We start from the raw sequence: 15,790 nt of genomic DNA on the forward strand, positions 1-15,790 counted from the left end.
TAAGAGAGAGAGAGAACAGAGTGAGCGAGAGAGAGAGAGAGCATGAGTGGGAATGAGGGGCAGAAGGAGAGGGAGAAACAGACTCCCCACTAAGCAGGGAGCCCAATGTGGGGCTTGATCCCAGGACTCCAGGATCATGACCTGAGCTGAAGGCAGACCCTTAACTGACTGAGCCAACCAGGCGTCCCCATACTAGTAATTTTTAAAAAGTAGCATCAGGAACAGTTATAATATATTAGGTTCTCTTCTAAGCACTTTTGCATGTATTCATTCATTTAATTCTCTTCACACTGTATGGACTGAATGTTTGTGTCCCTGCAAGATGGCTATGTAAAATCCTAGTCCCCAGTGGAGATGGTATTAGGAGGTGGGGACTTTAGCAGGAGATTAGGTGATGAGGGTTCAGCCCTCATGAATGGGAGCAATGCCTTACAAAGAGACCCCAGAAAGCAATCTTTCCCTCTTTCTGCCATGTGGGGACACAATCAGAAGTCACAGTCTGCAGCCTGGAGGAGGCCCTCACCAGCACCTGACCACACTGGCACCCTAGTCTTAGTCTTCCAGCCCCCAGAACTGATAGAAATACATTTCTGTTGTTTAGAAGCCACCAGTCTGTGGGGTATTTGTTCTAGCAGCCTGAACTGACTGAGACGGTATCCTTGTAAGACAGGGAGTGTTACCGATAAAGCTGCCTCAGTTCATCAGTGGCCTCTGAGTCCACATTCACTCACAGCACTCTGCTGGCCTCGCCGTGACAGCTAACAAACAGAGTGCTGACTAGGTTTCTAGTTCTTACCTTGATCATCCCATCCAGCTCTCCCATTAGCACTGTGAGGAATATATTATAATTATTCCTATTTTACAGATAAAGTAGCTGGCGTCTGAAGAAATTAAGTTACTTGTGCAAGGTCCCACAACCCTGACGCGGGCCTTCCATTTGACCACCGCAGTAAGCTACCTGCTGCTTCTTGGTGGTCATTTCTGTCCTCTCCTAAACTTTCTGCAATGGAGATGCTTTTCATTATTATTGCATTAGGTGTCACCTAACCATGTCCATCCTGTTGCCTATTTTTTAAATAAAAATTTTATTGGAACACATGGATGCCTGTTCATTTATGTAGTATCTACGACTGCTTTTGCTAACTATGGTAGAGTTGAGTAGTTGGGACACAGGACATCTGGCCCACAAACCCTAAAAAATTTAATATCTACTCCCGTAAAGAAAATATTTGCTGACTCCCGATTTAAATTATCACTGAACTTGTAAGGATAACAAGGGAACTAGAATCCTGGTCTTCCAACTATTGATTGCTTGGAGGCAGTAGGTGGGAAGAGAAATGAGGGATTGTGCCTGTAAGTGAATTTGTAGATGGGATACAATCAGGCTCCAAATCGGCTGTTAGCCCTCTCTCTTCTCAGATCAGACCGGACTAGCAAAATCTAGGACAAATGGTATGACTAGCACATTGTTTTCATCTCTAAATCATTCCATGAAAGCTTGGATAATCATAAAAGTGGCAATGAATGACTCTGGGGTCCTTTGTAAATTGCCAACATTAGAACCACTTTGAAAGACTTGGGTGTGTCCACAGGATAAAAAATTTGAGCAGACAAATGAGAATTGAGTGTTTTTAAAGAGCATTCCAGTCATTTCAGAAGATTCCCATCTACACAAAAATGCAGTAAATGGGAAGACACACCCTTTAGAAGAGTCTTCCTGCAAAAGTGGGCCTTTGGGGCATTCCAGATTGGGAGAAGGGTGGAATAATATTCAGCAACCCCTGAAATAGACGTAAATGTCCGAGGGGCCAAAGAACAGACAATACAGCCTCTGGACAGTGAAGCTGAGCTCCAAGTAACTGAAAAACTGGAGACAAGTCAGGTTTTATGTGAGATCAGTCTCTGCCTCCTTGGGCCGGGGATGTTTCTATAAACACAGAAGGAAGTTTAAGGAGATCTAAAGAAGTGAGAAGAGAGAGAGAACATCTTTTGAATACTACTGTATGTTTTACATAGGATATTACTTTGTCCTCAGGCTTTATCTTACAACATTTCTTGGTGCTATCCCTAATTTACAGATAAGGAAACTGAGGTTCAGAGAGACCAAAGAATTCGCTCAAGGTTATATATCTAATAATAATAATAATAACAACAACAACAACAACAACAACAAAGATTTACTGAATGCTATACAGTTTAGCGGTTTAGAAGACAGACTCTGGAGCCAAGACTTCCAGAGCTTGTATCTCAACTCTATCACTTTGAGTAGATCACTCACCTTCTCTATGGCTATTTTCTTCACCTGTAAAGTGGGAATTACAATTGCCCTCACTTTGAGTATACATGAGAAGTAAATGAGTTGATTAATTTGTAGTGCTTAGGATACTGGCAACCATAGTGAATACAGGATAAGTGTTTAAGTTAAAACTATGTGCTAGGCAGTGTCCTAAAGCACTTCATATACATTATTAATGTAATCCTAACAACAACCCTATAAGATAGGTATTCCTTCATTTTACAAATACAAAAGCTGAGGCCCCAAACAAACAAGCAAGTTTCTCAAATGATAGAGCAAATAGCCTAACTCCAGAGCTGACTCTTAACCATGTTACTATGCTGCCTCTACCTCTAGAGGTCTGTTTCCCACACTCACGATCTAGATGTTTTATGACTTGGCATCCTCCTTGGTGCTACAGCTCTCTTTGGGCCCATGTTCCATCATGGAAGACCCAAATGGCCCCAAAGCCTCAAAGTTTGGCTCAGCCAGCTCGCCTTCCTTCTCCTGTGTTTGCCCTGTGCCTGGACCTGAATTCAAAAACTCTCTCTTTATCAACCCTCAGAGGCTGTGTGCTGTTTTTACATCAACAGAGAGAGACTTTGTTCAGGATAGTTTTTAGCTGAGCCTTTTTTTTTTTTTTGAATCCTGTGCATAATTTATTTTTTTTGCATAGGCATAAATTAGAACCTAGAGATAAAAAATTCAGAACCAATAGTGCAGCATTTGTGACAGGAGAGCACAAAACGAAACCTGGTTGTCTGGGATGGGGCCACTGCCAGAGGACCAGAGGTGGCCTTGGGCCTCCTCTTCCAGCTTCCTCCCCTACGAGCCCATCTGGGGCTCAGCCCTGTTCCCGGGGCACCTGCCTCCACAGCAGCCCCTCGCGGCTAGCTGAACCTTTTCAATGCCTTCAACATGCTCTGAGAGAGGATAGTCCAGGAAGGAAACCTGCCAGAAGATTGCAGTAAAGCAAAGAAGACATGGCAACTGAAATCTAAGGATGAGGTCCAAGACCTGTCTGTTAGTTTGCTCAGGCTGTAATAATAAAGTACCACAGACTGGGTGACTTAAATAACAGAAATCTATTCCTCATACTTCTGGAGGCTACAAGCCCAAGATCAAGGTGTTGGCAGAGTTGCTCTCTTCTGAGGCTTCTCTGCTTGCAGCTGGTCACATTCCTCCTGTGTCTCTTCACATGGTCTTTCTCTGTATGTGTCTGTGTCCTTATCCTGTCTTCTTATAAGGATATCATTCATATTGGATTAGGGCCCACCCATATGATCTCATTTTACTGTAATTACCTCCTTAAAGAGGACCAATCATCAAATGTAGTCACATTCTGAGATACTGGGTCTCAGGACTCGAACAGTTGATTCTTGGGAGGAACACAGGTTAGCTCATAACAACCAGGCTCCACCACTGTTCAGCTGTATGACTTTGGGAAAGACATTTAACTGCTCCAGTCTTTACTCTAGGTCAATCTGTGAAGAAGAACAAGGAAACAAGATTGTTGTGGAAGGCAAAGGAGACTCCAAAGGACTATACCAACATTTGGACCTGCAAATTTGTCTTGTCTAGAATGACTATAAAACACACAGAGATGACAATAATATACTTGAGATCTCTGATTTTGGACATTGTACTTCAAGAGGAACATGGGCAAATTGGAGTAACCAGTTTGAGAGGGACCAGAATGATGAAGGATCTGGAGGAGAGGACATGGAAAGAACAGCTGAGCAAAGCAAGATATTTAGGTCAAAGAAGAGATGAGAAAGGAAGATGCAGAGAGCCATCTCAAAATACTTGAGCATTCCAGTCATTTCAGAAGATTATAATTATGATGAAAAGGGGATGGAATGAGTCTGCTTGGTTTCAAGGAGGGGATCCAGTGATAAAAATTTATAGGGAGGAAGATTTGGGCCCAATAACAAGAAGAGTTTCTAATGGAACATCCACAGTTGAGGTACTGAGTTTCCTTTTTCAGAAGGTGTAAGGCCCAGGTGCTTATTTGAGTATCTACTCTGCCAAACATGGTGGTAAGCAATTTCACATAGAGTGGAGTAGGGAGGATCTGTCCTGCATCAGGTGTGATGATGGAATATCTGGCCTCTGAAGTCTCCCCAGTTTTGAGGTTCTCTCTCCCATAAACAGTATTGCCTATGAGACAGGAAAACTTAGGCAAGCAAATTTTAGTTAATGGAGTCATCTTATAAGGAAACAGAAGTTCTCATGAGACTCACTGCAAAAAGTATAAATTTCTCATAAAGGACTAGGCCTGGAAACTAAAGAGTTTTCATGGATAGAAGCCATTTCTCTCCCTTCCTCATTGTGCATGGCTCTCAAATGGCCCCCTTAGTCTTGGACTCCAGCTCATCTTTCAGGTCCAGCCCACTCAGCTAATCAACTAGAACTTCTGACTTTCAACTCCAAAGGAACCCAGCTTGTGTAGGATGTGCATCCTTGGTTCAGAGAGCTATGGAAGGGCAGGCTGGGGAAGAGGGGTTGCATTGTTCAGGGAGCTTTCATGACCCATCCTTATGGGAGGGGCGTCAAAGCTTACAGCATATGGGGCTGGGTAGCTGCCCCAAACCATGTTTGCATCAGGATTTCTCAAACACCAAGACAGAGATTTTTGACTTCATCTTCCTTCAGAGATTCTGATTCCATAGTTATTGGTAGGGTTTGGGAATCTATATTTTTGAGTTGCTCTCATAGGTGATTATAACACAAACCACTATTCTATGTTGTGATTCTTCATGCTGCTAATTTACCCATTTTTTTCATTCAAAATGCACCCTTATCTCATAGGAATGTGTTTGCACCCCTCACATGACATCTTTCAAACTACATTTACTCCAGTTTTGTTTTATAACCCCAACTTAGTTATGTGGTCCTGGAGGGCACAGATTATTTCTCTTTCATCTTGCCAGTGGTGTCTGGCACAGTGTTGATTCCCATAGAATCGATACGGTTGTGAGAACCTACAGAAAGCTGAATTAATAGGATATTTTCTACCTCCCCAACCCAGGCAGGGAAACCCACTCAGAAAATGCCTAATTGTTCTGTGATTTGATATAGCTGGTTAGTCAGGCTGGGATCAGGGTGATTAATTACAAGCAGCATGCTGTGCTGCCCCAGAGGCTGGTAGCCTATGTTACACAGTCAATTAGCTACCAGACACAATCATCTAGGTTGTTATTTATTACTGGGTATGTCTGAGCAGTGAATCCTATGAGGCAGAAAACAAGTGAGGGGATCTGTCACTGTGGGCCTCCGGGCAGGAAATATGGGGGGGTGCACCAGGGACCCCTGAACAGGGGCTATTCTCTCCAAGTCAGGCAGCTGGAGAGGTTCCAGGTCCTTCCTTCTACAGCTCTTAATACACAAGATGAGGAGGAGCTAAACGAATTCGGTTCATGCAGGGTGTACAAGGCACCAGGGAGGCCCCAGGGGGTAGAGAACAGAGAAAATAATAAGATCCATGTACGGGAAGTCTGCAAGCTGGTGTGTGAGAAAGAGGCAGGCACTAGACGAAAGAGAGGTCACAATAAAAGCTTTAAGCAGCTTTACCTGGCCTCAGTAGATGGGTTGTAGATGAGAAATCAAAAGGCAGCTCACAAGTGGTATGGATCATCATCGGTGGGAAGTAAAAGAATATCACTTTTGACCAGGGTGATCTGGAAGAAGGTGAAATAACAGCCAGACCTGGAGGGTAAGGGAAGAGAATTGCAGGGAAGAGGGGAAAAAGAAAGCTTAGGCTTTGTAGACACCTCCTCTCAGACACTTGACATTGTGAAAGAGTGCTACATTGTGGAAACACCATGGATATTGGGGCCAGATTCAACCTGATTTTGAAAATCTGGTTCTGCTACTTACCTTGGCCTAATTTCTTAACCCATCAGGGGCTGTTTCCTAATCTGCAATAAGGAAAAAAAAGATATTTATCTCAATGTGTGGTTACAAAGATGGATTGAGATAATCATATATGTGGAACACCTGGCAGGTTCTCAAAAAGGGATAACTAGTCCTTTTATTATTGTTGTTCAAAATAAACCCACAAAGCTGGCTTATCCCTTTCACAGGTGAGAAAACTAAGGCTTAGAGAAATGATGTGATTTATCCAAAACGACAAGCTGGAAAGCAACAGAGTCAGAATTTAAACTCATAACTGTGTGACTCCAAAGCACATGCCTTTTCCAGTACATCTTAAAGAGAAGGGGGCAACACAAGCTATATTTAAGGGAAAGTGAGTATGACACTTTGTGGGGAAGTGAAAGTTCACAGAAAGAGGTATTGCTTACTCATGTTAACAAATTAGTTCAGGATAAAACCTATCATTGGCTTCAACAGCTCTGAGCTTCCTGCCCCCCTCTGCCCCCCTCTCCTGCACCTCTGGCCTGTCACTTCCTCTGGCCACTGCCACACTGAGTGGCCCTGTCTTTCACTGGCTTCAGTTGCTCCCTACCATCCTTATGCTTGTTGTTTATGTTCCGGAGGGTCCAGCACAGCTTGGTGATATCTTGAAGAACTTTTTTCTCTTCTTAATAAACTGAGCAGGACCCCACCCCCCCAGGTAGAATTTCTTAGGCCTCAGAGACTAAAGAGACAAATGTGAAATGGCATTAGCTTTTTTAGCCCTTTTCTCCATTGGGCGGGGGGTTGGAGGGGGAAGGGGATTTCCACACCAGAGAAGAAGCAGGGAGAACAGATTTAGGAACCAGTTCCCTAGGAAACTGAGCACCAACAGCTCCCCTTGGATTCTCGAGCTCCATGACAAAGTCTAGATCCTTGGGCTAGACTCCCGCCATTGTGACAAATTATCTCTCTGGTGTCAATCCACCACCATTTGCAATTTTGTCCCAAAAAGATCAGAAACCTGTGCTTGCTTGGGTTTGGCCTTGGGAATTGGGAGTCAATTATTCTCTAGGGGGTTCTTAACTGACTGAGCCACCCAGGTACCCCTAAACAAGTTTATTTATTATAGGACTTCTCAGAGCCTTTATCTTGATGGTTCATATAGATCTCTTAGAGCAGGGGTAATTCTATAGACGTCTTATAAATTTAATTTTTTGAGTGGGCATTGCAGTCATATGGTTCAAAATTCAAAATGTATGAGGATATACACTTCAAGAACCTTTTCTTCTTCATATCCACTTTATCTCACCAAAAGCAATATTATTATTTTTTGATATATTTTCCTAGGAATATTTTATTCATGTATAGCTAATATATATATTTTCTATCCATTTCTAGACAAAGGGTATCATATTATAAACACTAGTATATACCTAATTGTTCTCTTACCAAATATTTTTTTCCATGTTAGTACATTAAAAATCACCTTTATTTTTTAACAACACTGTAGTATTGCATTTCATGGGTGTGCCAGTTCTGTCTTTTGTGAATACATAATTTTTTCTCGTTTTACAAACATTGTTGCAATAATTAATTTCATACATATATTTTTTACATGTGTGAGACAAATTTCCAGAAGTGGAATTCCCATGTTAATATATCTGTACTATAAAGAGTATGCATGTGCTGTATCAAATTTTTGGAGATTTGCCAAAATGATAAGTGAAGAATACTTTTCCTGGTGTAGCAATAATTTGCATTTTTCTTATTATGAAGGATGTTGAACATTCTTTCACATGTTTAAGAGCCATTTGTATTTATTTTTCTGTGCATTCTTTATCATCTTTGCCAGTGGTTTGTTGGTCTTGTTTTTATTGATTTATGAGAACTCTTTAGGTATTACAAAAATTAGCCCTTTGTTTTGTTTTTAAATAATCTCTACGCCCACATAGGCTCAAACTCACAACCCAGAGATCAAGAGTCACATGCTCTACTGACTCAGCCAGCCAGACACTCCTAGCCCTTTGTTTAATGAGTTCAAAATATTTTTTCTAATTTGTTTTTTGCCTTTTATCTTTAAACATGGTGTTTTTTGCCATCTGGAACATGTTTATGTAAACAAAATTATTCATCCTTTTTAAAAGACTTTGGGGTATTTTAAAAATCAGAGTTAGAAAGCTTTTCCTGAAATTGTAAAAGAATTTTTCCACAGTTTCTTTTAGTACTTTTATATTTTCATTTTTACATTTAAATAATTGATTCTTTTAAGATTTACATTGGAGAAGGGTGCTTGGGTTGTTCAGTCAGTTAGGCTTCCAACTCTTGTCAGCTCAGGTCATGATCTCAGGGTTGTGAGATCGAGCCTCGAGTTGTGAGATCGAGCCCCGAGTTGTGAGATCGAGCCCCGCGTCGGGCTCCATGCTCAGCGAGGAGTCTGCTTGTCCCTCTCCCTCTCTCCTCCTCTCTCTCAAATAAATAAATAAATAAAATCTAAAAAAGAAATTTATGCTGGGGTAAGGTGTAGTTTATACATCTGTTTTTTTCCAGATGGTTAACTTGTTGTACTGACAACAATTATTAAATAATTCATCTTGTCTTCAATATTTTGAAATACCACTTTTTTATTTATTTAAGTTTCCATGAATAGGTCTATTTCCAAACTTTTAATTGTTATTTGGATCATTTTCTATTCATGCATCAATAGCACACTTTTAATTATTAAGACTTTATAGTATGTTTTAATATCTGATAGAACTTGTTCCCTTGTTACTTTTCTTTTTCAGAATTTTCCTGGCTATACATTTTTTTTATTTTTCAAAATAAACTTTGGAGTTAGCTTGTCTGATTTTTTTTTTTTAAATTTCAGTTGGTATATTTATGGAATTGTTTTAATCTTATAGATTACCTACTGAGAATTGACATCTTTTTGAGGTTGCAGCTTCCTTTCCAACAATATAGAATGCTTTTTTCCATTTGTTTAAGCCTTTTGAATCCCTCAAAAGAGTTTAAAAATTTTCATTATATAGATTTTTCTATAGATATTTCTTATTAAATTTATTTCTAGGGGTGCCTAGCTGGCTCAATCGGTCAAGCATCCAACTCTTGATTTTGGCTGAGGTCACGATCTCAGGGTCGTGAGATCAAGCCCTGGTGGGGCTCTGCACTGGGTGTGGAGCCTGCTTGAGTGCGGAGCCTGCTTGAGATTCTCTCTCTCTCAGTAAAGCTGATCGATCCTCCCTCTGTCTCTCCCTGCTCCTTCTCAAGATAGATAGATAGATAGATAGATAAATAAATAAATAAATAAATAAATAAATATTAAAAATTTATTTCTAGCTATTTCATCTTTTGTTGCTATTATGAATGGGGTCTTTTATGCTACACTATGAAGCTTTTTTTAGAAGGGAATCTTTTTTTTTTTTTTTTAAAGATTTTATTTATTTATATGACAGAGAGACACAGCGAGAGAGGGAACACAAGCAGGGGGAGCGGGAGAGGGAGAAGCAGGCTTCCCACGGAGCAGGGAGCCCGATGCGGGGCTCGATCCCAGGACCCTGGGACCATGACCTGAGCCGAAGGCAGACGCGTAATGACTGAGCCACCCAGGCGCCCCTTTAGAAGGGAATCTTATGAGACTAGTGGTCTGTGGGATCATCTTGGGAAATACTACTGGACTTTGTGCATCCTCTTTGATCTAAATAACTGTGGCTGGATGGAAAATGACATTTCCATAGAGCATCCTGAGACCGTGAGAAGAAGGGGCAGAGGAAGACCATTCTTTTGCCTTTGGAAGTGTTTTGGTCCCATTCTGTGCTATATAGAAGCACTCATAGAATATCTGAACTGGAAGACTGTGAACGATCAAGCAATTAAATCCTCTCATATGGAGCTGAGAAAACAAATGATCAAAGAGAAAAAATAATCTGCTGAGGTTGGGCAGAGCCTGGGTTCTGGCCCATATCTGTGGATGTCTGGGGCTTCCTACAGCTGAGCTTCCTTGTCACCAGTAACAGCCAACACCCTCTTATTCTGTCCTGAATTTCTTCATGATTTCCTAAGGGTTTGAGGGAGTGTATCCAACATCGATTTTGCCCTAGTCATGTACCAGATGGTATGTTACTCACTGCATATACACTGATGCTAATGACACCACACATTGCCATCTTTCAACCCTGTGTGATCTTGACTAACCTGTGTTTTCATTCCAGTAGAACCTCTATCTCTTTTCTATACCTAGAGAAATGATTACATCAATTTGTCCTTGTATGGGCAGTCAAAGCTTGGTTATCCATTGTGTGTGTACCATGGCTAAGGTGCAGTGGGGACCTGAATGAGCTCTCCCACCGGAAGGGGTTCAGAAGATTAAAAATGGTTTTGATTGTTAATAGGAGCAGGGCCTAGGTACCCACCTGCTTTGCTTCCTCCTTCACCCCCTTGCCCTTCCCATCTCAGCTAATAGGAGTTTAACTGTGGAATTTCTTTAAGCCTGATTTAGAGTTGATGATTCATCAATTTTTCTCCTTCCCATGTCCTTTTCTGGTTAATCAGCAGTGACTGCAGTTTACCATAGAGGGTTTTTAGTGATGATAATCATGCCAACAAGCTTTTTCCGCACAACCTGGTAGAAGGAATACTGACTTGGGGAGGCAAAAGGCCTGGACAGACATTTTGCTCTCATGGTTATTGGTTGTGTGACCTAAGTCTGGTCACATAAGCTCTCAGGCCTGTTTCCTCCTCCCATCAATGGGAGAGTGAATAAATGCACTGTAGTCAAAACATATGAATTACAGCAATATGCAAAAATCTGGATGAACCTTAACAATATGCTTTTTGTGTTTGTTTGTTCATTTTGAAGCCAACTCAAACTTATAAAAAGTTACAAGTACAGTCCAAATGCCTTTTTTTCCCCTGCTCCATTTGAGAATAAGTTGCCAATCTGATACTCCATCATTCTTGAATACTCTAGGGTATATTTTCTACACACAAGGGCATGCTTTTACACAACCACAATACAACCATCATGATCAGGAAATTACATTAATGTTTGACCACCATGCAATCCTCAAACCTCATTTAAGTTTCTTCAGGTATTCCAAAATGTCTTTTTAGACCAAAAGAGTCTAGTTCAGAATCACATATTGTATTTAGCTGTCATGTCTTTTCAGTCTCCTTCATCTGGAACTATTCTTCAGTTTTTCTTTGACTTTCATGACCTTTACACTTCTGAAGATTATAGCAGAGTCATTTCATAGAATGTCCCTCAATGCGACAAATTGACATTTGTCTGATATTTTCTCATGATTAGATTCAGGTTATGTATCTTTGGCAGGAATATTCTGGAAGCAGTGCTGTGTTCTTTTCATTGCATCCTATCAAGCATATGATTTTGATTTGTCCCATTGCTGATGAAGTTCACTTTGATCCCTTGATTAAGATGGTGTCTGCCAAGCTTCTCCTCTGTGAAGTCACCCTTTTCCCCTTTAGCAATATAATTTTAGGTAAAAATAGTAAGTCCAGAAATTATAAACAGTATAATGCCTTTTTATAAAGTTAAAAATAACTAACTTTAAAAAATGCTTATTAGGAATATGTGTAGATGAGATAGAACCACATAAAAAGAAAAAAGTAAATGAATCATGAGCACAGGAATAAGGTTGGCTATGTTGGATGGAAGCAGGTAGGGAGGTGGGTGGGGGAAGGAAGGCACAGTTATGTGTAAGTTATTGTCAAGGCACTGGCATTGGTGTTGGGTGGTGGGTTCAGAGAGGCTTATTATATTGTTGAAACAAACAAGGTAAGAAGTAAAAGAAGGTGATGCTTGGACCGAAGGTGACAGTGAGTCAAGAACCATTGATTATGATTAATTTAATTCTATGTACTTAAGTTCCAATTTTTAAAATTTAAAGAATGTTTGATAGGTATATAGTGGAGAAATACCAGGAAGTTGAAGAGAGAATTCTAAGGTCACTCCAATTAACTGCCCCCAGCCCCAAACACAGTGATTATAGTTATGTGAAGGGAACCAAATACTCCAAATCCTTCTACTCCCTTGGCCATAGTGGATTGGTTTGAGCCCAGAGAATAGACTCTACAGACACAGGAAAGCCATTAAAGCTTAGAGCATTTTGATAATAAAATCTAAGAAAATTCATCTCCTTCCTGGAGCAATTTTGCATCCCCAGAACATTTGCATTTTCCAGCTTCATTTCCCATTTGCAAGAATACATATGAACTTCCCAGTCTCCTACCTCACCCAGGCCCTGGCTCTTGCATGTGTGAGTTTGGCACAGTTGACACAGACAAGTCTTTATTAGAAAGAGTCCTGGGTTCTAATCCCAGTTGCATTTTTCTTTTTTTAAAGTAAGCTCTATGCCCAACATGTAGCTCAAACTCACAACTATGAGATCAAGAGTCACATGTTCTACTGAATCCCAGTTGCATTTTTAATTGCTGAGTGACCTGACACAAATAATTTCCCTTCCATTGGCCTCAATTTATCTAGGTGGGATTACCCACCCTTTTCTTCCCCCCCCCAGAGATTGGTTCGGTAGGTCTGGGTAGAGCCCAGACAGGTATATTTTGAAAAAGCTACTCAGATAAGAATCAATATACTTGTTGACCATCTCATCCACACTTCTGTGTCCTTACCTTAATGCTTTTGCTTTTCTAGGTGTTCTACTCTGTAGTGGGTGTCCATTGAATTGCAGTTTTTCTCTGGGAAATGACCACACTCCACAGAGGTCGGCAGCCAAATGTCTGCCCTGTGATCCTGCCCTTAACTGTAGTCAATTTGTCTAGGGGTTGTCACCCAACTGAAAATAAGTCAGTTATAGTGTTTTTTTTTCTTCCCCTGGGAATTTGAAATTGAGACAAAGAGATTCCAGTCTCAATCTTGACCACTCTCCTGTGTCTCAAAGGAAATTTCTACATTGTGAGATTTGGTAACACAGAAAGTTTTAGAATGAAGCTGATGGATGGTAAGGAGAGAGAGGGAGGGGCCAGTGAGAAGTGTACACAATTCTCAAATGTTTCCCATTTCATGGTTCTAGTCCCTCTGGATGCCTGTTTTTTTTGTTTTTCTTTTTTTGTTTTTGTTCATTTGTTTGTTTGTCCTCGACTCTTATATGATGGTTAATTGTGTGTGTCAACTTTACTGGGTTAAGGATGCCCAGATAGCTGGTAAAACTTTATTTCTGGGTGTGTCTGTGAGGGTGTCGCTGAAAGAAATTAGCATTCATTAGATTGAGTAAAGCTGATCCCTCTACCCCGATGTGTGTGGGCATCATCCAATTCACTTAAGGCCTGAATAGATCAAAAAGCAGAGGAAAGATGAATTTACCCTCTCTGCTTAAGTTGAGACATCTATTTTTCTTCTGCTCTTGGACTTTAGTGCTCTCAGTTCATGGGCTTTTGGACTCAAACTGGGACTTAAACCATTAGCCCCCAGATGCTCAGCCCTTCAGACTTGGACTGAATTACAACATTGGACTTGCTGGTTCTCCAGCTTGCAGACAGCAGACTGTGGGACTTTTCAGCCTCCATAACCACATGAACGATTTCCTATAATAAATCTCTTTCTCTATATATATTTATTATATTCTATTGGTTCTGTTTCACTGGAGAAGTACACTGACTAATATGCCTTGAGTAGGTGAGATGATGAAATATTAGGGTCTCTTTTATTTTGTTTAAGTTTTCTTTTTTGAGATAATTTGCATAATAATTTGTTCTCTCTTGTCCACCGCTCTGCTTGTCTGCTTTCCTACTGGACTCTAAGAACGTCACTCTGGATTAATGGACTATAGACTGAATAACTATAGGTAGAAAATAAACTTCTGAACTTGGTGGTGGAGGTAGGGAAGTCAGATAAATGTAAAAGTAAGCTAAAGTCCTTAGCTTGTCAGAAGGAGACATATTTATTAATTCTACACATTAGAAAAATACATTTGAATGTATGTGTTAAAAGTTTCAGAGTAACCACTGGAAAGGTAAATATAAATATGTATATCTTTCAAATAAGTAGAGTAAAGCAAAATGGACAGAAAGAATTTTATACCTTTTGACATTATAGATATCCCCATTAGAAAAATGAAAATAGAAACAGGAAGTTTCCCTCAATAAAAAGAGTAATGATATTAAATCAATAATGAAAATGCTGCTTTTGTCCTATCAAACTGACAAAGAAGACAAACACACAAACAAAAATTATAATATCTAATGTTGTCTAGGGTATGGAGAAATGAACTCCATGTGAACTTCTGGTGTGAATATATATTGCTATAATCTTTCCAGAAGGAAATTTGGCAACATATACCAGAGCCCTCATTTATTTATCTTGACTTTTGACCCAGAAATTCCACTTCTCAGAATATATCCTAAGGAAACAATTAAGAAGGTAAATAAAAGTATTTATTCTAGCATGGTTTATAATAGTAAAAATATTAAAATAACCTAAATGCTTAAAATTATAGTACTGTTATAATAAATCATGTTATTTCCATACTTCAGAATACTAGGCAGTGATTATCAATTATAATGTAGGTTAATATTTATTAGCATGAAATGGAAGCATATTCACAATAGTTTTTCAAGTAAGAAATAGCAGGATACACAACAATATGGATTGAGTTTTCATAAAATTACTATATATCTCTAAATGCATAGAAAAATGTGGGGAAGCACTCACATCATGTATTAACTGATGTGTTTTTCTTTAAGTAATAAGCTCGATTGTTCATTTTCTTTTTCCATGGCTCACTTGGAAATATGAGTACACAAGCTCTGGGGGAACTCTAAATCACTATTTAAAAAGGTATTATTATTATAAAATGTGCCACGGTAAAAGAGAGTCCCTATAGCTTTGTATCCTTCTATTTCTCACTTGTCTCTTCAACTTGGTCTACTCCTGCATTGCTATGTGACCTGGGGCAAGTTCCCTAACCTCTCAGTGCTTCAATTTCCGTATCTTTAAAATGGAATAATCATAATTTTACCTATAAAGTTGTAATGAGCATCGAATGAGTTAATACTTGTAAATATAATGCCAGATACATGTCACGCTCCCAAATATTAACTGTTGTTATTAATACAATGCAACCCCATCACCTGGAAACAACAGTAGCCCCAGTGAAGTTTGTGGGCATATGCATTTACCTTCTGGGCACTTAAGACATTCTATATTGAAAATGGTCTGATATCTGGTTCCCAAACAAATCATTTCTGATTCTGTTCACATTTCATGTCAACCCTCCACTCTCCCATCCTATCCTGCCAGGAACTTTCTCTGTACTTAAGTCCTTAAACTTCATTCCTTTTTTGTGAAGCTACCTTTCCATCCCTCTCCTGCACCACCTCCAGGGGACATGTTTATATTATTAGCAAGGACCTTCTAAAGACAGAATATCTCAACTTAGAGGCACAAACTTAGAGGTTTGCAAATTATGCTTTCAGACCCTTCCACTCATACTCTAGAACCCTTCACACTTACCTTGTGATGACTAGGAAGAAAGATGGTTCTGGCTTACTTTGCCTGGGACTTGGTCTTCAAGGGGCTGCAAGATGGAGATCAACCACAACTGGAGTTAAGCTTGAATTGGGCAAGTATTTGGCAATTGTAGCCAATGGGGGAGACAGGTCTGAAGGTAGGAAAAGGGTATTAAT

The sequence above is a fragment of the Mirounga leonina genome, unplaced genomic scaffold (assembly GCF_011800145.1).
Source record: "Mirounga leonina isolate KUSES-001 unplaced genomic scaffold, KU_Mleo_1.0 Mir_166, whole genome shotgun sequence".
NCBI classification, from domain to species: domain Eukaryota; kingdom Metazoa; phylum Chordata; class Mammalia; order Carnivora; family Phocidae; genus Mirounga; species Mirounga leonina.